The sequence below is a fragment of the Colias eurytheme genome, chromosome 21, assembly GCF_061535395.1.
Source record: "Colias eurytheme isolate Ceu_HAF_F1 chromosome 21, ilColEury1 Martin Lab GWU primary, whole genome shotgun sequence".
NCBI classification, from domain to species: domain Eukaryota; kingdom Metazoa; phylum Arthropoda; class Insecta; order Lepidoptera; family Pieridae; genus Colias; species Colias eurytheme.
The window spans coordinates 10,362,819-10,384,346 of record NC_143000.1 but is presented as its reverse complement, the minus strand read 5'-3'; the positions used below and the strand labels follow the sequence as shown (position 1 = coordinate 10,384,346).

At 40.5% G+C, this 21,528-nt stretch overlaps 1 long non-coding RNA gene across 2 annotated transcripts in view; it reads left to right on the top strand.

Moving 5' to 3' along the window:
* Positions 1 to 1,491: 1,491 nt before the first annotated feature.
* The window catches only part of LOC149899404 (uncharacterized), a 28,440-nt gene continuing 8,403 nt past the window's right edge, over positions 1,492 to 21,528 (top strand). Inside the window, exons 1-4 of one of the 2 annotated variants that reach the window (XR_016457983.1) lie at positions 1,492 to 1,625; positions 2,384 to 2,500; positions 3,894 to 4,006; positions 4,223 to 4,321. This is a non-coding gene — a long non-coding RNA (uncharacterized LOC149899404). Of the gene's footprint in view, positions 1,626 to 2,383; positions 2,501 to 3,893; positions 4,322 to 21,528 lie in introns of both variants that reach the window. The other variant, XR_016457982.1, reaches the window with a different exon arrangement.

The window sequence follows — 21,528 nt, the reverse complement described above, 5'->3', positions numbered from 1 at the left end:
TGCCTAACTGCAAAAATACAGAAATGCTCCAAACGAAGTGTTTGTCTTTGTAAATTGTAACGTAGTAATAGGTAGTATCTCAATGGTTTGTAAGGAAAAAGTGGTCATAAAGCTATGTTGGTGTAAAGAGGCGCGATCTTCCCAATTCCCAAAAGTTAATATTTTTGTTAAGATCACTTTGAGGTTAGTATTGAACTCTTTTATTATTTTTATTGCAGGAAGTTCAGATCTGAACATCTTAATATAAAGTATATTTATTAGTTTGGGTGCTTCAAAACAGTATTAATTAAGTACATGCAATACCTAACATGTAGGACTGCTTTTTCAAAATTCTGTTTTTTAATCATTTCAATAATCTAGTTTCTAAGATTTTTTTAGGTTGAAGAAGACACAGTTAACTACATGGAGCATCAAATCAATAATTTGAAAGAAAAACAGATCTAAAACCTAAAGATTAAAGAATGGTATCCTTCCAAACAAATTTCAAAAGCTATTTAATTTTCCCCATCTGAAGACGTACCTATGAGTATAAGGGGTTCAAATACCTTATTCTACCAACTTTATTCTTTCTTTATATCCATTATTTTAATGTCATCATTTTCTAAAAATTTACCCCTTTTCATTGCTTCTGTTTGATGACTTACAAGATTGTATAAAATGTTGTGCATTTTCTGGATTCTTCCGACTTGTACTAACTAAAAATAGATGGATAATTTTTCAGATGTACGGGACGTGCGGGGGGGGGGGGGTGCTGCTGCAAGAACACTGCTGCTGCATTGGGGTCGTTGGCTACACATGCTAGAGCAGCGCATACAAGACTTGCCCCTGCGCCTACAGCTATAGCTGCACGGTGGTTGGCTGATGATGATATAGTGCGCTGACGAATGTGCAGGATGATGTGCCACCTACACAGCACAGCATTGGGGTCGTTGGCTTCACATACATGACTTGCGCCTGCGCATCCGGCTAGAGCTGCGCGGTGGTTGGCTGATGATGCTCATATTTATGGGCTATTGAATTATGTGCAAAATGATGCACCTCATATGCAGCAGGTTAGTAGGCACAATCGTGAACGACTGACATTATCCAATTATAGATTAGGATGACGCGTCCCCTTGGCAATAAGTCAGTGCTACTGTGCTCCCTTCGCTCACCACGCATACAAAAGCCGCATATGTGCATCTTGCGCTACGCAGTGGCTAACAAATAATGTTATAGTGCGAAATATCATTAGTCTGTTCAAGTCCACAAAGCCGAATGTAATTCCTGTTTTTGTGGCGAAACAACTGAAACGGCTAGCCCCAATCACTTCCGATCACCTCAATTATAAAACTCCTAAAAGACATTCTGATAAAATGATTAATGATATAAGTTTCTAGAACTGTAATTTGCAATTTTAAAATATACTCAGTCCTGCACATACATCCTATTTGCAACTCTACTGTTGAACTTATACAAATGCTAAAAATAATTCCCTTTTATCAAATGTGTAGGAATTATAAGCAGCTTACGAGCGTGAAGCTGTAATACTCGGTTCGAGTCTTGGCGATGGTGAAGTTACTATCAAAGAGATAGTCAGCGACGTGCACCAGCTTGAAGAGCTAACTTTGCTTGCTGAAACTATGGTAAGTCTAATCCTACTAATTTAATTTAATTTAATATTATAAATGCGAAAGTTTATGCGTATGGATATACATCCATATGTATGTGTAAGTGTGTATGTTTGTTACTCTTTCACGCAAATATTACTGAACCGATTACAATGAAATTTATCACACATAGAGGGTTACTTGGATTAACACATAGGATAGGTTTTATCTTGGAAATCCCACGGGAACGGGAACTAGCGGGTTTTTCTTCGAATACGCGGGCGAAGCCGCGGGCGGAAAGCTGGTGGCAATATAATATGAAGCATATAAATATTTAAATAAATAGCAAAATGCCTAAATTAATATCTTTCCGGTTTTAACAACATTTATTATTTGACTCATTTTAATTTTAACTTTTTAGGTTACTAGCTTTCCACCCGCGGCTTCGCCCGAGTTTTCAAAGAAAAAACCCGCATAGTGGGGTTCCGATGATAACAAACCCACCCGTCCTTCCTAAATAATTGTACAGTTTACTCAGCGTTACCGCAAAGATCTGCTTTTAGCAGCCGTCCGCGCTCGCCGAGGATTAAATCCGTCGATATTGGAATCCCTGGACCAGATTCGAGTCTATTTGTCAACGATCAAACAAGTTACTGCTAAAACGTGAACGAGAACTAAAAGCTGAATTTAATTATTCGTACCTCTGGGTAAAAGACTCTAAAATATTGATGAGAAAAAATGGTAATTCAAAAGTTTTAGTAAAATTTAGTTATCTTCCAAAAAAAACATTACAGATGCACTTCGAATGGGGCGCTAAAGGTGAAGCGGGTGAAGCGGGCGGTGCCGCGCGACTTACTGCTAGTCTTCTGGCCTTTCACGATCTGGCGAGATTGGCACCGCAACGGCTTGCTGTGAGATAATACACTCACACATACATACATACATACAGCAAAATTTCATACGTACACCAAACTCACACACACACATACCAAACGATAATACACCTGAACACTCACATTTACATGTATATCAATTTTATCTTCGTAGAGAGGTATCCTGCCTAAAACATCGATTAAAGTGAATTAATCGATACGAACTTGAAACATGGCAATTATAAAATTCATCAACAAATCCCTGTCCAAGATACGTAACGATAAGTATTTTACAAGTATCTACATAATTTAAAAATAATTTGGAAAATCCAAAAGTGCACGCCTCATAATTTTTTTTTAATAGATATTTATTAATTATTATTTTTGTTTATTTAATAACAATTAAACCACATCGAATCAGACCCTGAAAAATGAAAGGGTTCTATTCCTGAGCATACTCAAGCGTAAGAGAAAAAAAAAGACTCGATTAGTAAAGTATTTCGGTCGCTATCGTGTTAACAAGAAAAAGGATCCGCACATACAGACACACGGACGTCCAAGACAGAACTTTTTTAAACTGTTTTTTAACTAGTTTAAATAACAAAAATGACATCAAAAATATCATGATCGTTAAAAATAGTGTTTTTTCTTAATATGTGTGTGTATGTATTATCTTACAAGTGCAATGTATGATACATAAAGACATTTTAAGTTTGAAAAATCAGATGTTTTGCGCGAAGTGACAGTAGTACCCACCTCAACGCTTCGCTTATGAGGCGTGCAAAATGCGTTTATTCAGGTGTACTTTATAGTCAACTTTATTGTAAACACAACGCATTTATTAATTTATGGTGATATTTATTCACAAGTAATGATTGCATTCGATTATAGATATTAGATTTCGATTTTTAGAGTAACGTCTCTAGTATTTAAAAAGAAAAAAGGTCAATTGACACATCACTGTAGCGTCGTCAGTTCTTTAAAGCAGAAATTGTTTATTATGTTTGGAATGGTTTATTAGTAAAATCAAATATTAATATTACATCATTTTCATCAAAATTACAGGTCATTATTATTATATATGTAATTGTAATTGAAAAAAGTTTAAAAAATGTAGAGTTCTAACAAAACGAAATCCATACTAATATTATAAATGCGAAAGTAACTCTGTCTGTCTGTCTGTTACTCAATCACGCCTAAACTACTGAACCAATTTGCATGAAATTTGGTATGGAGATATTTTGATACCCGAGAAAGGAAATAGGCTACCTTTTATTGCGAAATATGTACCACGGGCGAAGCCGGGGCGGAACCTCTAGTAACATATTATTCTAAGCCGTCCTATGAACGGTCTATGTAAACTGTATAAATTATTACGTGTAAAATGAATACTTTTTATATTATCCAACACAACCCCTTACTCGTGTTACAGTACATAATGAACGGCATCGGTGACATGATGTCCGCCGCGGTAGTATGGCGCTGGCAATGAGAGCGCGGGGTCGCAGCAACCAGCGCTGGGCTCGCGGGCGGTGCTGGGGAGAGGCTCGCGGGCGGTGCTGGGGAGAGGCTCGCGGGCGGTGCTGGGGAGAGGCTCGCGGGCGGTGCTGGGGAGAGGCTCGCGGGCGGTGCTGGGGAGAGGCTCGCGGGCGGTGCTGGGGAGAGGCTCGCGGGCGGTGCTGGGGAGAGGCTCGCGGGCGGTGCTGGGGAGAGGCTCGCGGGCGGTGCTGGGGAGAGGCTCGCGGGCGGTGCTGGGGAGAGACTCGCAGCGCTGAGACACTGTCTCGCAGCACTGCGTCCCGCACGCCGGGCTCCACGCTGCCCGTGCGCACTTACACCTGCTGGCGTGCACACCCGCAGGTGAGGCTCTATGGAGCTATATGGGAGTGTACACCTACTCGCATAGTTATATGAGTATATGCTTGAATTATACGTCACTGTTGCGACGAGCTGCACGCTGCGCATGCGTACGCGTTGCTGGCACGGTCGACGGCACGCAAGGTACGATTTTATGTTGCTTAAACGTGAGGCGGTACGCCAAGTACGATTTTATGTTGCTAAAACGTGAGGCGGTACGCAAGGTACGATTTTATGTTGATAAAACGTGAGGCGGTACGCCAAGTACGATTTTATGTTGCTAAAACATGAGGCGGTACGCAAGGTACGATTTTATGTTGCTAAAACGTGAGGCGGTACGCAAGGTACGATTTTATGTTGTTAAAACGTGAGGCGGTACTCAAGGTACGATTTTATGTTTCTAAAACGTGAGGCAGTACGCAAGGTACGATTTTATGTTGCTTAAACGTGAAGCGGTACGCCAGGTACGATTTTATGTTGTTAAAACGTGAGGCGGTACTCAAGGTACGATTTTATGTTTCTAAAACGTGAGGCAGTACGCAAGGTACGATTTTATGTTGTTAAAACGTGAGGCGGTACTCAAGGTACGATTTTATGTTGTTAAAATGTGAGGCAGTACTAAAGGTACGATTTTATGTTGTTAAAACATGAGGCGGTACGCAATGTACGATTTTATGTAGCTAAAACGTGAGGCGGTACGCAAGGTACGATTTTATGTTGTTAAAACGTGAGGCGGTACTCAAGGTACGATTTTATGTTGTTAAAACGTGAGGCGGTACGCAAGGTACGATTTTATGTTGCTTAAACGTGAGGCGGTACGCAAGGTACGATTTTATGTAGCTTAAACGTGAGGCGGTACGCAAGGTACGATTTTATGTTGCTTAAACGTGAGGCGGTACGCAAGGTATGATTTTATGTTGTTAAAATGTGAGGCGGTACTCAAGGTACGATTTTATGTTGCTAAAACGTGAGGCGGTACTCAAGGTACGATTTTATGTTTCTAAAACGTGAGGCGGTACGCAAGGTACGATTTTATGTTGTTATAACGTGAGGCGGTACGCAAGGTACGATTTTATGTTGTTAAAACGTGAGGCGGTACGCAAGGTACGATTTTATGTTGCTAAAACGTGAGGCGGTACGCAAGGTATTATTTTATGTTGTTTAAACGTGAGGCGGTACTCAAGGTACGATTTTATGTTGCTAAAACGTGAGGCAGTACGCAAGGTACGATTTTATGTTGCTTAAACGTGAGGCGGTACGCAAGGTACGATTTTATGTTTTTAAAACGTGAGGTGGTACTCAAGGTACGATTTTATGTTGTTAAAACGTGAGGCGGTACGCAAGCTACGATTTAATGTTGCTTAAACGTGAGGCGGTACGCAAGGTACGATTTTATGTTGATAAAACGTGAGGCGGTACGCAAGGTACGATTTTATCTTGTTAAAACGTGAGGTGGTACTGAAGGTATGATTTTATGTTGTTAAAACGTGAGGCGGTACGCAAGGTACGATTGTATGTTGATAAAACGTGAGGCGGTACGCCAAGTACGATTTTATGTTGCTAAAACATGAGGCGGTACTGAAGGTATGATTTTATGTTGTTAAAACGTGAGGCGGTACGCAAGGTACGATTTTATGTTGCTTAAACGTGAGGCGGTACGCAAGGTACGATTTTATCTTGTTAAAACGTGAGGTGGTACTGAAGGTATGATTTTATGTTGTTAAAACGTGAGGCGGTACGCAAGGTACGATTGTATGTTGCTAAAACGTGAGGCGGTACGCAAGGTACGATTTTATATTGTTATAACGTGAGGCGGTACGCAAGGTACGATTTTATGTTGCTTAAACTTGAGGCGGTACGCAAGGTACGATTTTATGTTGCTTAAACGTGAGGCGGTACGCAAGGTACGATTTTATGTTGTTAAAACGTGAGGTGGTACTCAAGGTACGATTTTATGTTGCTAAAACGTGAGGCGGTACGCAAGGTACGATTTTATGTTGCTTAAACGTGAGGCGGTACGCAAGGTATGATTTTATGTTGTTAAAATGTGAGGCGGTACTCAAGGTACGATTTTATGTTGTTAAAACGTGAGGCGGTACGCAAGGTACGATTTTATGTTGTTAAAACGTGAGGCGGTACTCAAGGTACGATTTTATGTTGCTCAAACGTGAGGCAGTACGCAAGGTACGATTTTATGTTACTTAAACGTGAGGCGGTACGCAAGGTAAGATTTTATTTTACTTAAACGTGAGGCGGTACGCAAGGTACGATTTTATGTTGCTTAAACGTGAGGCGGTACGCAAGGTACGATTTTATGTTGCTAAAACGTGAGGCAGTACGCAAGGTACGATTTTATGTTGCTTAAACGTGAGGCGGTACGCAAGGTACGATTTTATGTTGTTAAAACGTGAGGTGGTACTCAAGGTACGAGTTTATGTTGCTAAAACGTGAGGCGGTACGCAAGGTACGATTTTATGTTGCTTAAACGTGAGGCGGTACGCAAGGTATGATTTTATGTTGTTCAAATGTGAGGCGGTACTCAAGGTACGATTTTATGTTGTTAAAACGTGAGGCGGTACGCAAGGTACGATTTTATGTTGCTTAAACGTGAGGCGGTACGCAAGGTACGATTTTATGTTGTTAAAACGTGAGGTGGTACTCAAGGTACGATTTTATGTTGCTAAAACGTGAGGCGGTACGCAAGGTACGATTTTATGTTGCTTAAACGTGAGGCGGTACGCAAGGTATGATTTTATGTTGTTAAAATGTGAGGCGGTACTCAAGGTACGATTTTATGTTGTTAAAACGTGAGGCGGTACGCAAGGTACGATTTTATGTTGTTAAAACGTGAGGCGGTACTCAAGGTACGATTTTATGTTGCTAAAACGTGAGGCAGTACGCAAGGTACGATTTTATGTTGCTTAAACGTGAGGCGGTACGCAAGGTAACATTTTATTTTACTAAAACGTGAGGCGGTACGCAAGGTACGATTTTATGTTGCTTAAACGTGAGGCGGTACGCAAGGTACGATTTTATGTTGTTAAAATGTGAGGCGGTACTCAAGGTACGATTTTATGTTGTTAAAACATGAGGCGGTACGCAAGGTACGATTGTATGTTGATAAAACGTGAGGCGGTACGCAAGGTACGATTTTATGTTGCTAAAACGTGAGGCGGTACTCAAAGTACGATTTTATGTTGCTAAAACGTGAGGCTGTACGCAAGGTACGATTTTATGTTGCTTAAACGTGAGGCGGTACGCAAGGTACGATTTTATGTTGCTATAACGTGAGGCGGTACGCAAGGTACGATTTTATGTTGTTAAAACGTGAGGGAGTACTGAAGGTATGATTTTATGTTGTTAAAACGTGAGGCGGTACGCAAGGTACGATTTTATGTTGCTTAAACATGAGGCGGTACGCAAGGTACGATTTTATGTTGCTTAAACGTGAGGGAGTACTGAAGGTATGATTTTATGTTGTTAAAACGTGAGGCGGTACGCAAGGTACGATTTTATGTTGCTTAAACATGAGGCGGTACGCAAGGTACGATTTTAGGTTATTAAAATGTGAGGCGGTACTCAAGGTACGATTTTATGTTGTTAAAACGTGAGGCGGTACGCAAGGTACGATTTTATGTTGCTTAAACGTGAGGCGGTACGCAAGGTACTATTTTATGTTGCTTAAACGTGAGGCGGTACGCAAGGTACGATTTTATGTTGATAAAACGTGAGGCGGTACGCAAGGTACGATTTTATGTTGTTAAAACGTGAGGCGGTACTCAAGGTACGATTTTATGTTGCTATAACGTGAGGCGGTACGCAAGGTACGATTTTATGTTGTTAAAACGTGAGGGAGTACTGAAGGTATGATTTTATGTTGTTAAAACGTGAGGCGGTACGCAAGGTACGATTTTATGTTGCTTAAACATGAGGCGGTACGCAAGGTATGATTTTATGTTGTTAAAATGTGAGGCGGTACTCAAGGTACGATTTTATGTTGTTAAAACGTGAGGCGGTACGCAAGGTACGATTTTATGTTGCTTAAACATGAGGCGGTACGCAAGGTACGATTTTATGTTGCTTAAACGTGAGGCGGTACGCAAGGTACGATTTTATGTTGCTAAAACGTGAGGCAGTACGCAAGGTACGATTTTATGTTGCTTAAACGTGAGGCGGTACGCAAGGTAAGATTTTATGTTGTTAAAACGTGAGGCGGTACTCAAGGTACGATTTTATGTTGCTAAAACGTGAGGCAGTACGCAAGGTACGATTTTATGTTGCTTAAACGTGAGGCGGTACGCAAGGTAAGATTCTATTTTACTAAAACGTGAGGCGGTACGCAAGGTACGATTATATGTTGCTTAAACGTGAGGCGGTACGCAAGGTACGATTTTATGTTGCTAAAACGTGAGACAGTACGCAAGGTACGATTTTATGTTGCTTAAACGTGAGGCGGTACGCAAGGTACGATTTTATGTTGGTAAAACGTGAGGTGGTACTCAAGGTACGATTTTATGTTGCTAAAACGTGAGGCGGTACGCAAGGTACGATTTTATGTTGCTTAAACGTGAGGCGGTACGCAAGGTATGATTTTATGTTGTTAAAATGTGAGGCGGTACTCAAGGTACGATTTTATGTTGTTAAAACGTGAGGCGGTACGCAAGGTACGATTTTATGTTGCTAAAACGTGAGGCAGTACGCAAGGTACGATTTTATGTTGCTTAAACGTGAGGCGGTACGCAAGGTAAGATTTTATTTTACTAAAACGTGAGGCGGTACGCAAGGTACGATTTTATGTTGCTTAAACGTGAGGCTGTACGCAAGGTACGATTTTATGTTGTTAAAATGTGAGGCGGTACTCAAGGTACGATTTTATGTTGTTAAAACATGAGGCGGTACGCAAGGTACGATTTTATGTTGATAAAACGTGAGGCGGTACGCAAGGTACGATTTTATGTTGTCAAAACGTGAGGCGGTACTCAAGGTACGATTTTATGTTGCTTAAACGTGAGGCTGTACGCAAGGTACGATTTTATGTTGCTTAAACGTGAGGCGGTACGCAAGGTACGATTTTATGTTGCTATAACGTGAGGCGGTACGCAAGGTACGATTTTATGTTGTTAAAACGTGAGGGAGTACTGAAGGTATGATTTTATGTTGTAAAAACGTGAGGCGGTACGCAAGGTACGATTTTATGTTGTTAAAACGTGAGGTAGTACTGAAGGTATGATTTTATGTTGTTAAAACGTGAGGCGGTACGCAAGGTACGATTTTATGTTGCTATAACGTGAGGCGGTACGCAAGGTACGATTTTATGTTGTTAAAACGTGAGGGAGTACTGAAGGTATGATTTTATGTTGTTAAAACGTGAGGCGGTACGCAAGGTACGATTTTATGTTGCTTAAACATGAGGCGGTACGCAAGGTACGATTTTATGTTGCTTAAACGTGAGGGAGTACTGAAGGTATGATTTTATGTTGTTAAAACGTGAGGCGGTACGCAAGGTACGATTTTATGTTGCTTAAACATGAGGCGGTACGCAAGGTACGATTTTAGGTTATTAAAATGTGAGGCGGTACTCAAGGTACGATTTTATGTTGTTAAAACGTGAGGCGGTACGCAAGGTACGATTTTATGTTGCTTAAACGTGAGGCGGTACGCAAGGTACTATTTTATGTTGCTTAAACGTGAGGCGGTACGCAAGGTACGATTTTATGTTGATAAAACGTGAGGCGGTACGCAAGGTACGATTTTATGTTGTTAAAACGTGAGGCGGTACTCAAGGTACGATTTTATGTTGCTATAACGTGAGGCGGTACGCAAGGTACGATTTTATGTTGTTAAAACGTGAGGGAGTACTGAAGGTATGATTTTATGTTGTTAAAACGTGAGGCGGTACGCAAGGTACGATTTTATGTTGCTTAAACATGAGGCGGTACGCAAGGTATGATTTTATGTTGTTAAAATGTGAGGCGGTACTCAAGGTACGATTTTATGTTGTTAAAACGTGAGGCGGTACGCAAGGTACGATTTTATGTTGCTTAAACATGAGGCGGTACGCAAGGTACGATTTTATGTTGCTTAAACGTGAGGCGGTACGCAAGGTACGATTTTATGTTGTTAAAACGTGAGGCGGTACTCAAGGTACGATTTTATGTTGCTCAAACGTGAGGCAGTACGCAAGGTACGATTTTATGTTACTTAAACGTGAGGCGGTACGCAAGGTAAGATTTTATTTTACTTAAACGTGAGGCGGTACGCAAGGTACGATTTTATGTTGCTTAAACGTGAGGCGGTACGCAAGGTACGATTTTATGTTGCTAAAACGTGAGGCAGTACGCAAGGTACGATTTTATGTTGCTTAAACGTGAGGCGGTACGCAAGGTACGAGTTTATGTTGCTAAAACGTGAGGCGGTACGCAAGGTACGATTTTATGTTGCTTAAACGTGAGGCGGTACGCAAGGTATGATTTTATGTTGTTCAAATGTGAGGCGGTACTCAAGGTACGATTTTATGTTGTTAAAACGTGAGGCGGTACGCAAGGTACGATTTTATGTTGCTTAAACGTGAGGCGGTACGCAAGGTACGATTTTATGTTGTTAAAACGTGAGGTGGTACTCAAGGTACGATTTTATGTTGCTAAAACGTGAGGCGGTACGCAAGGTACGATTTTATGTTGCTTAAACGTGAGGCGGTACGCAAGGTATGATTTTATGTTGTTAAAATGTGAGGCGGTACTCAAGGTACGATTTTATGTTGTTAAAACGTGAGGCGGTACGCAAGGTACGATTTTATGTTGTTAAAACGTGAGGCGGTACTCAAGGTACGATTTTATGTTGCTAAAACGTGAGGCAGTACGCAAGGTACGATTTTATGTTGCTTAAACGTGAGGCGGTACGCAAGGTAACATTTTATTTTACTAAAACGTGAGGCGGTACGCAAGGTACGATTTTATGTTGCTTAAACGTGAGGCGGTACGCAAGGTACGATTTTATGTTGTTAAAATGTGAGGCGGTACTCAAGGTACGATTTTATGTTGTTAAAACATGAGGCGGTACGCAAGGTACGATTGTATGTTGATAAAACGTGAGGCGGTACGCAAGGTACGATTTTATGTTGCTAAAACGTGAGGCGGTACTCAAAGTACGATTTTATGTTGCTAAAACGTGAGGCTGTACGCAAGGTACGATTTTATGTTGCTTAAATGTGAGGCGGTACGCAAGGTACGATTTTATGTTGCTATAACGTGAGGCGGTACGCAAGGTACGATTTTATGTTGTTAAAACGTGAGGGAGTACTGAAGGTATGATTTTATGTTGTTAAAACGTGAGGCGGTACGCAAGGTACGATTTTATGTTGCTTAAACATGAGGCGGTACGCAAGGTACGATTTTATGTTGCTTAAACGTGAGGGAGTACTGAAGGTATGATTTTATGTTGTTAAAACGTGAGGTGGTACGCAAGGTACGATTTTATGTTGCTTAAACATGAGGCGGTACGCAAGGTACGATTTTAGGTTATTAAAATGTGAGGCGGTACTCAAGGTACGATTTTATGTTGTTAAAACGTGAGGCGGTACGCAAGGTACGATTTTATGTTGCTTAAACGTGAGGCGGTACGCAAGGTACTATTTTATGTTGCTTAAACGTGAGGCGGTACGCAAGGTACGATTTTATGTTGATAAAACGTGAGGCGGTACGCAAGGTACGATTTTATGTTGTTAAAACGTGAGGCGGTACTCAAGGTACGATTTTATGTTGCTATAACGTGAGGCGGTACGCAAGGTACGATTTTATGTTGTTAAAACGTGAGGGAGTACTGAAGGTATGATTTTATGTTGTTAAAACGTGAGGCGGTACGCAAGGTACGATTTTATGTTGCTTAAACATGAGGCGGTACGCAAGGTATGATTTTATGTTGTTAAAATGTGAGGCGGTACTCAAGGTACGATTTTATGTTGTTAAAACGTGAGGCGGTACGCAAGGTACGATTTTATGTTGCTTAAACATGAGGCGGTACGCAAGGTACGATTTTATGTTGCTTAAACGTGAGGCGGTACGCAAGGTACGATTTTATGTTGCTAAAACGTGAGGCAGTACGCAAGGTACGATTTTATGTTGCTTAAACGTGAGGCGGTACGCAAGGTAAGATTTTATGTTGTTAAAACGTGAGGCGGTACTCAAGGTACGATTTTATGTTGCTAAAACGTGAGGCAGTACGCAAGGTACGATTTTATGTTGCTTAAACGTGAGGCGGTACGCAAGGTAAGATTCTATTTTACTAAAACGTGAGGCGGTACGCAAGGTACGATTTTATGTTGCTTAAACGTGAGGCGGTACGCAAGGTACGATTTTATGTTGCTAAAACGTGAGACAGTACGCAAGGTACGATTTTATGTTGCTTAAACGTGAGGCGGTACGCAAGGTACGATTTTATGTTGGTAAAACGTGAGGTGGTACTCAAGGTACGATTTTATGTTGCTAAAACGTGAGGCGGTACGCAAGGTACGATTTTATGTTGCTTAAACGTGAGGGGGTACGCAAGGTATGATTTTATGTTGTTAAAATGTGAGGCGGTACTCAAGGTACGATTTTATGTTGTTAAAACGTGAGGCGGTACGCAAGGTACGATTTTATGTTGCTAAAACGTGAGGCAGTACGCAAGGTACGATTTTATGTTGCTTAAACGTGAGGCGGTACGCAAGGTAAGATTTTATTTTACTAAAACGTGAGGCGGTACGCAAGGTACGATTTTATGTTGCTTAAACGTGAGGCTGTACGCAAGGTACGATTTTATGTTGTTAAAATGTGAGGCGGTACTCAAGGTACGATTTTATGTTGTTAAAACATGAGGCGGTACGCAAGGTACGATTTTATGTTGATAAAACGTGAGGCGGTACGCAAGGTACGATTTTATGTTGTCAAAACGTGAGGCGGTACTCAAGGTACGATTTTATGTTGCTTAAACGTGAGGCTGTACGCAAGGTACGATTTTATGTTGCTTAAACGTGAGGCGGTACGCAAGGTACGATTTTATGTTGCTATAACGTGAGGCGGTACGCAAGGTACGATTTTATGTTGTTAAAACGTGAGGGAGTACTGAAGGTATGATTTTATGTTGTAAAAACGTGAGGCGGTACGCAAGGTACGATTTTATGTTGTTAAAACGTGAGGTAGTACTGAAGGTATGATTTTATGTTGTTAAAACGTGAGGCGGTACGCAAGGTACGATTTTATGTTGCTATAACGTGAGGCGGTACGCAAGGTACGATTTTATGTTGTTAAAACGTGAGGGAGTACTGAAGGTATGATTTTATGTTGTTAAAACGTGAGGCGGTACGCAAGGTACGATTTTATGTTGCTTAAACATGAGGCGGTACGCAAGGTACGATTTTATGTTGCTTAAACGTGAGGGAGTACTGAAGGTATGATTTTATGTTGTTAAAACGTGAGGCGGTACGCAAGGTACGATTTTATGTTGCTTAAACATGAGGCGGTACGCAAGGTACGATTTTAGGTTATTAAAATGTGAGGCGGTACTCAAGGTACGATTTTATGTTGTTAAAACGTGAGGCGGTACGCAAGGTACGATTTTATGTTGCTTAAACGTGAGGCGGTACGCAAGGTACTATTTTATGTTGCTTAAACGTGAGGCGGTACGCAAGGTACGATTTTATGTTGATAAAACGTGAGGCGGTACGCAAGGTACGATTTTATGTTGTTAAAACGTGAGGCGGTACTCAAGGTACGATTTTATGTTGCTATAACGTGAGGCGGTACGCAAGGTACGATTTTATGTTGTTAAAACGTGAGGGAGTACTGAAGGTATGATTTTATGTTGTTAAAACGTGAGGCGGTACGCAAGGTACGATTTTATGGTGCTTAAACATGAGGCGGTACGCAAGGTATGATTTTATGTTGTTAAAATGTGAGGCGGTACTCAAGGTACGATTTTATGTTGTTAAAACGTGAGGCGGTACGCAAGGTACGATTTTATGTTGCTTAAACATGAGGCGGTACGCAAGGTACGATTTTATGTTGCTTAAACGTGAGGCGGTACGCAAGGTACGATTTTATGTTGCTAAAACGTGAGGCAGTACGCAAGGTACGATTTTATGTTGCTTAAACGTGAGGCGGTACGCAAGGTAAGATTTTATGTTGTTAAAACGTGAGGCGGTACTCAAGGTACGATTTTATGTTGCTAAAACGTGAGGCAGTACGCAAGGTACGATTTTATGTTGCTTAAACGTGAGGCGGTACGCAAGGTAAGATTCTATTTTACTAAAACGTGAGGCGGTACGCAAGGTACGATTTTATGTTGCTTAAACGTGAGGCGGTACGCAAGGTACGATTTTATGTTGCTAAAACGTGAGACAGTACGCAAGGTACGATTTTATGTTGCTTAAACGTGAGGCGGTACGCAAGGTACGATTTTATGTTGGTAAAACGTGAGGTGGTACTCAAGGTACGATTTTATGTTGCTAAAACGTGAGGCGGTACGCAAGGTACGATTTTATGTTGCTTAAACGTGAGGCGGTACGCAAGGTATGATTTTATGTTGTTAAAATGTGAGGCGGTACTCAAGGTACGATTTTATGTTGTTAAAACGTGAGGCGGTACGCAAGGTACGATTTTATGTTGCTAAAACGTGAGGCAGTACGCAAGGTACGATTTTATGTTGCTTAAACGTGAGGCGGTACGCAAGGTAAGATTTTATTTTACTAAAACGTGAGGCGGTACGCAAGGTACGATTTTATGTTGCTTAAACGTGAGGCTGTACGCAAGGTACGATTTTATGTTGTTAAAATGTGAGGCGGTACTCAAGGTACGATTTTATGTTGTTAAAACATGAGGCGGTACGCAAGGTACGATTTTATGTTGATAAAACGTGAGGCGGTACGCAAGGTACGATTTTATGTTGTCAAAACGTGAGGCGGTACTCAAGGTACGATTTTATGTTGCTTAAACGTGAGGCTGTACGCAAGGTACGATTTTATGTTGCTTAAACGTGAGGCGGTACGCAAGGTACGATTTTATGTTGCTATAACGTGAGGCGGTACGCAAGGTACGATTTTATGTTGTTAAAACGTGAGGGAGTACTGAAGGTATGATTTTATGTTGTAAAAACGTGAGGCGGTACGCAAGGTACGATTTTATGTTGTTAAAACGTGAGGTAGTACTGAAGGTATGATTTTATGTTGTTAAAACGTGAGGCGGTACGCAAGGTACGATTTTATATTGCTTAAACATGAGGCGGTACGCAAGGTACGATTTTATGTTGATAAAACGTGATGCGGTACGCCAAGTACGATTTTATGTTGCTTAAACATGAGGCGGTACGCAAGGTACGATTTTATGTTGCTAAAACGTGAGGCAGTACGCAAGGTACGATTTTATGTTGCTTAAACGTGAGGCGGTACGCAAGGTAAGATTTTATTTTAGTAAAACGTGAGGCGGTACGCAAGGTACGATTTTATGTTGCTTAAACGTGAGGCGGTACGCAAGGTACGATTTTATGTTGTTAAAACGTGAGGCGGTACTCAAGGTACGATTTTATGTTGCTATAACGTGAGGCGGTACGCAAGGTACGATTTTATGTTGTTAAAACGTGAGGGAGTACTGAAGGTACGATTTAATGTTGCTTAAACGTGAGGCGGTACGCAAGGTACGATTTTATGTTGATAAAACGTGAGGCGGTACGCAAGGTACGATTTTATGTTGTTAAAACGTGAGGCGGTACTCAAGGTACGATTTTATGTTGTTAAAACATGAGGCGGTACGCAAGGTACGATTTTATGTTGATAAAACGTGAGGCGGTACGCAAGGTACGATTTTATGTTGTCAAAACGTGAGGCGGTACTCAAGGTACGATTTTATGTTGCTTAAACGTGAGGCTGTACGCAAGGTACGATTTTATGTTGCTTAAACGTGAGGCGGTACGCAAGGTACGATTTTATGTTGCTATAACGTGAGGCGGTACGCAAGGTACGATTTTATGTTGTTAAAACGTGAGGGAGTACTGAAGGTATGATTTTATGTTGTTAAAACGTGAGGCGGTACGCAAGGTACGATTTTATATTGCTTAAACATGAGGCGGTACGCAAGGTACGATTTTAAGTTGATAAAACGTGATGCGGTACGCCAAGTACGATTTTATGTTGCTTAAACATGAGGCGGTACGCAAGGTACGATTTTATGTTGCTAAAACGTGAGGCAGTACGCAAGGTACGATTTTATGTTGCTTATACGTGAGGCGGTATGCAAGGTACGATTTTATGTTGTTAAAACGTGAGGTGGTACTCAAGGTACGATTTTATGTTGCTTAAACGTGAGGCGGTACGCAAGGTACGATTTTATGTTGCTTAAACGTGAGGCGGTACGCAAGGTACGATTTTATGTTGTTAAAACGTGAGGCGGTACGCAAGGTACGATTTTATGTTGTTAAAACGTGAGGCGGTACTCAAGGTACGATTTTATGTTGCTAAAACGTGAGGCAGTACGCAAGGTACGATTTTATGTTGCTTAAACATGAGGCGGTACGCAAGGTAAGATTTTATTTTACTTAAACGTGAGGCGGTACGCAAGGTACGATTTTATGTTGCTTAAACGTGAGGCGGTACGCAAGGTACGATTTTATGTTGTTTAAATGTGAGGCGGTACTCAAGGTACGATTTTATGTTGTTAAAACATGAGGCGGTACGCAAGGTACGATTTTATGTTGATAAAATGTGAGGCGGTACGCAAGGTACGATTTTATGTTGCTTAAACGTGAGGCGGTACGCAAGGTACGATTTTATGTTGCTTAAACGTGAGGCGGTACGCAAGGTACGATTTTATGTTGCTTAAACGTGAGGCGGTACGCAAGGTACGATTTTATGTTGCTAAAACGTGAGGCTGTACGAAAGGTACGATTTTATGTTGTTTAAACGTGAGGCGGTACTCAAGGTACGATTTTATGTTGTTAAAACGTGAGGCGGTACGCAAGGTACGATTTTATGTTGCTTAAACGTGAGGCGGTACGCAAGGTACGATTTTATGTTGCTTAAACGTGAGGCGGTACGCAAGGTACGATTTTATGTTGCTTAAACGTGAGGCGGTACGCAAGGTACGATTTTATGTTGCTTAAACGTGAGGCGGTACGCAAGGTACGATTTTATGTTGTTAAAATGTGAGGCGGTACTCAAGGTACGATTTTATGTTGTTAGAACGTGAGGCGGTACGCAAGCTACGATTTTATGTTGCTTAAACCTGAGGCAGTACGCAAGGTACGATTTTATGTTGCTTAAACGTGAGGCGGTACGCAAGGTACGATTTTATGTTGCTAAAACGTGAGGCGGTACGCAAGGTACGATTGTATGTTGTTAAAACGTGAGGTAGTACTGAAGGTATGATTTTATGTTGTTAAAACGTGAGGCGGTACGCAAGGTACGATTTTATGTTGCTTAAACATGAGGCGGTACGCAAGGTACGATTTTATGTTGATAAAACGTGAGGCGGTACGCCAAGTACGATTTTATGTTGCTTAAACATGAGGCGGTACGCAAGGTACGATTTTGTTGCTTAAACGTGAGGCGGTACGCAAGGTACGATTTTATGTTGTTTAAACGTGAGGCGGTACTCAAGGTACGATTTTATGTTGCTAAAACGTGAGGCAGTACGCAAGGTACGATTTTATGTTGCTTACACGTGAGGCGGTACGCAAGGTACGATTTTATGTTGTTATAACGTGAGGTGGTACTGAAGGTATGATTTTATGTTGTTAAAACGTGAGGCGGTACGCAAGGTACGATTTTATATTGCTTAAACATGAGGCGGTACGCAAGGTACGATTTTATGTTGATAAAACGTGATGCGGTACGCCAAGTACGATTTTATGTTGCTTAAACATGAGGCGGTACGCAAGGTACGATTTTATGTTGCTAAAACGTGAGGCAGTACGCAAGGTACGATTTTATGTTGCTTATACGTGAGGCGGTATGCAAGGTACGATTTTATGTTGTTAAAACGTGAGGTGGTACTCAAGGTACGATTTTATGTTGCTTAAACGTGAGGCGGTATGCAAGGTACGATTTTATGTTGCTTAAACGTGAGGCGGTACGCAAGGTACGATTTTATGTTGTTAAAACGTGAGGCGGTACGCAAGGTACGATTTTATGTTGTTAAAACGTGAGGCGGTACTCAAGGTACGATTTTATGTTGCTAAAACGTGAGGCAGTACGCAAGGTACGATTTTATGTTGCTTAAACGTGAGGCGGTACGCAGGGTAAGATTTTATTTTACTTAAACGTGAGGCGGTACGCAAGGTACGATTTTATGTTGCTTAAACGTGAGGCGGTACGCAAGGTACGATTTTATGTTGTTTAAATGTGAGGCGGTACTCAAGGTACGATTTTATGTTGTTAAAACATGAGGCGGTACGCAAGGTACGATTTTATGTTGATAAAACGTGAGGCGGTACGCAAGGTACGATTTTATGTTGCTTAAACGTGAGGCGGTACGCAAGGTACGATTTTATGTTGCTTAAACGTGAGGCGGTACGCAAGGTACGATTTTATGTTGCTTAAACGTGAGGCGGTACGCAAGGTACGATTTAATGTTGCTAAAACGTGAGGCTTTACGAAAGGTACGATTTTATGTTGTTAAAACGTGAGGCGGTACTCAAGGTACACACACAGTACAGTAGACTCTCACCCTCCAATAAAACAAAAATACTATATTGCCACATTTAATCTAAGATCATTAGCTAATGAAACAAGAATACTGGAACTTGAATTTGCTTTGTCGTCTGTTAATTGGGACATACTCGGAATTTGCGAAGTTAGAAGGGAAGGGTTAAAAATTGAACAGAGAAGAAACTACGTTTTATATTATTACGGCATGATAAAAGGACAGAAAGGAATAGGATTTTTAGTCAAAAAAAGTTGTAATACAAAGGTTCAAGAGTTCCAACCAATATCAGACAGAGTTGCAATTCTACATGTAGATATATACGACACTTCCTTCTCTCTTATACAAGTCTACGCGCCGACTGAAAGCTGCAGCGAGACGGAACTAAAAAACTTCTACAATGACCTGGAAATAGCTATGGAGAAATGTTCCAATAAGATAATTCTAATGGGAGATATGAACGCTAAGATTGGTCAGACGTATTCATACGAACATCTTGTGATGGGCAGTTTTGGATATGGCAAGCGTAACAAAAGAGGACAAATGTTCATAAACTTCTGCTTGAGGTATAAACTGAAAATAGTAAACACACTTTTTAAAAAACCTGAGAGACTTAGATGGACTTGGCTCGCCCCAAATGGAAGAACGAAAAATGAAATTGACTATATAGCTACTAACTATCCTGGAATTATCGAAAACTACAACGTGCTTAGTAAATTTATACACCCAAGTGACCACCGAATCATAAGAATAACACTTGATCTTGGCAGAAGAAAAAAATTAACCCGAGCTCGTTTCAATAACACGAGTTCTTCAAAGCTCAACTTCAATAATTTTAAAAACAATATTTTATCAGTCAATTTCACTAATAATAATAAAAATAGTGTTCAGGACTTTTACAACACCTTAATAAATGAAATAAAAAAATCACTTGAACCAAACACAAGAATGCGCGAAAGAAGAATAAAAACTATAATGACAGACGAAATAATTAACATGAAGAAAGAATTACACAGCCTTAGAAATACAGAAAACAAGACAAAAATAGAAAAAAGGAGAATTAGCCAACTCTACAAGACAATAAAAAGAAAAATAAAAAGCAATGATAAGGAATTCAGACTAAAGACTTTGGAGACCTTTTTGGAAAAGACGGGTGGTGTCAAAAAAGCATATAAATCACTCGAAATTAAAAAAGATTTACTGTCACAACTTACTCATCACTCAGGTTCCTCAGTCTTTAACCGAGCAGGTCTATTAGATTTAGCCACACAGTACTACAGAGACTTGTACAAAACTAAGACTATACCAACCAAGTTTGATTCGCACACTACTTACTTAAATAACGACCCAATACCTATATTTTTGAACGAAGAAGTGGAACAAGCAATTAAAAATCTAAAATCTGACAAGAGTCCAGGTGCAGATGGAGTTACTAACGAGATGATAAAAGCAGGTTCTTATATGATGGTTAAGACACTAACAAATTTGTTCAATCTGATCCTCTCACAGAATGTAATACCAAATCAGTGGAAGGAATCTGAAATAGTTTTAATATATAAAAAAGGAAGTCCAAAATTAATATCTAACTACAGACCAATAAGCCTAATATCATGTATGTATAAAGTTTTCGCATCTACCCTATTAAGACGCATAAGCCATACAATAGATGAGAGCCAACCGGTAGAGCAAGCTGGATTTATGTCAAAATTCTCTACAGTAGATCATATATTCACATTAAAAATAGTTATTGAGAAATGCGTGGAATATAACAGACCCCTATACATATTATTCATAGATTACTCAAAAGCGTTTGACTCAATACTTCATGACTCGATATGGGAAGCTCTTCAAGCACAGGGTTTAGAGGCTGGCTACATCAATCTTCTTAAAGAAATATATACAAAAAACTATGCAAGAATAAAGCTGGACACGAATGGTTCACCATTTCCAATAGAACGTGGTGTTAAACAAGGAGACCCACTCTCACCGAAATTATTCATTGCAGTACTCGAAAACATCTTTAGGAAACTAGATTGGGCAGATAAAGGCTTAAGGATAAATGGAAAATACTTGTCCCACTTACGGTTCGCAGATGATATAGTGTTACTATCAGAATGTCCGATTCAACTTCAGTCAATGTTAACCACCCTCAGTGAACATAGCAGAAATGCAGGATTAGAAATCAACTATGACAAAACACAAATTATGACAAACAGACAAAAAACACCTTTATATGTAGACACAAAAGAACTGAAATACACAGATGAGTACATATATCTGGGTCACCTTATCTCTTTTAAGTCCTGCACAGAGAGAGAGATATCAAGGAGAATAACAATGACATGGAACAAGTACTGGTCTATGAAAGACATATTTAAAGGACCGATACCAATACGCTTGAAGACGAAGGCCATGAACAGCTGCTTGTTACCGTGTCTTACTTACGCATGCCAAACTTGGTCCCTGACTAAAAAATCTCTCAACCAATTAAGAGTTTGCCAACGAGGAATTGAAAGAAGCTACATGAATATCCGATTAAAGGAC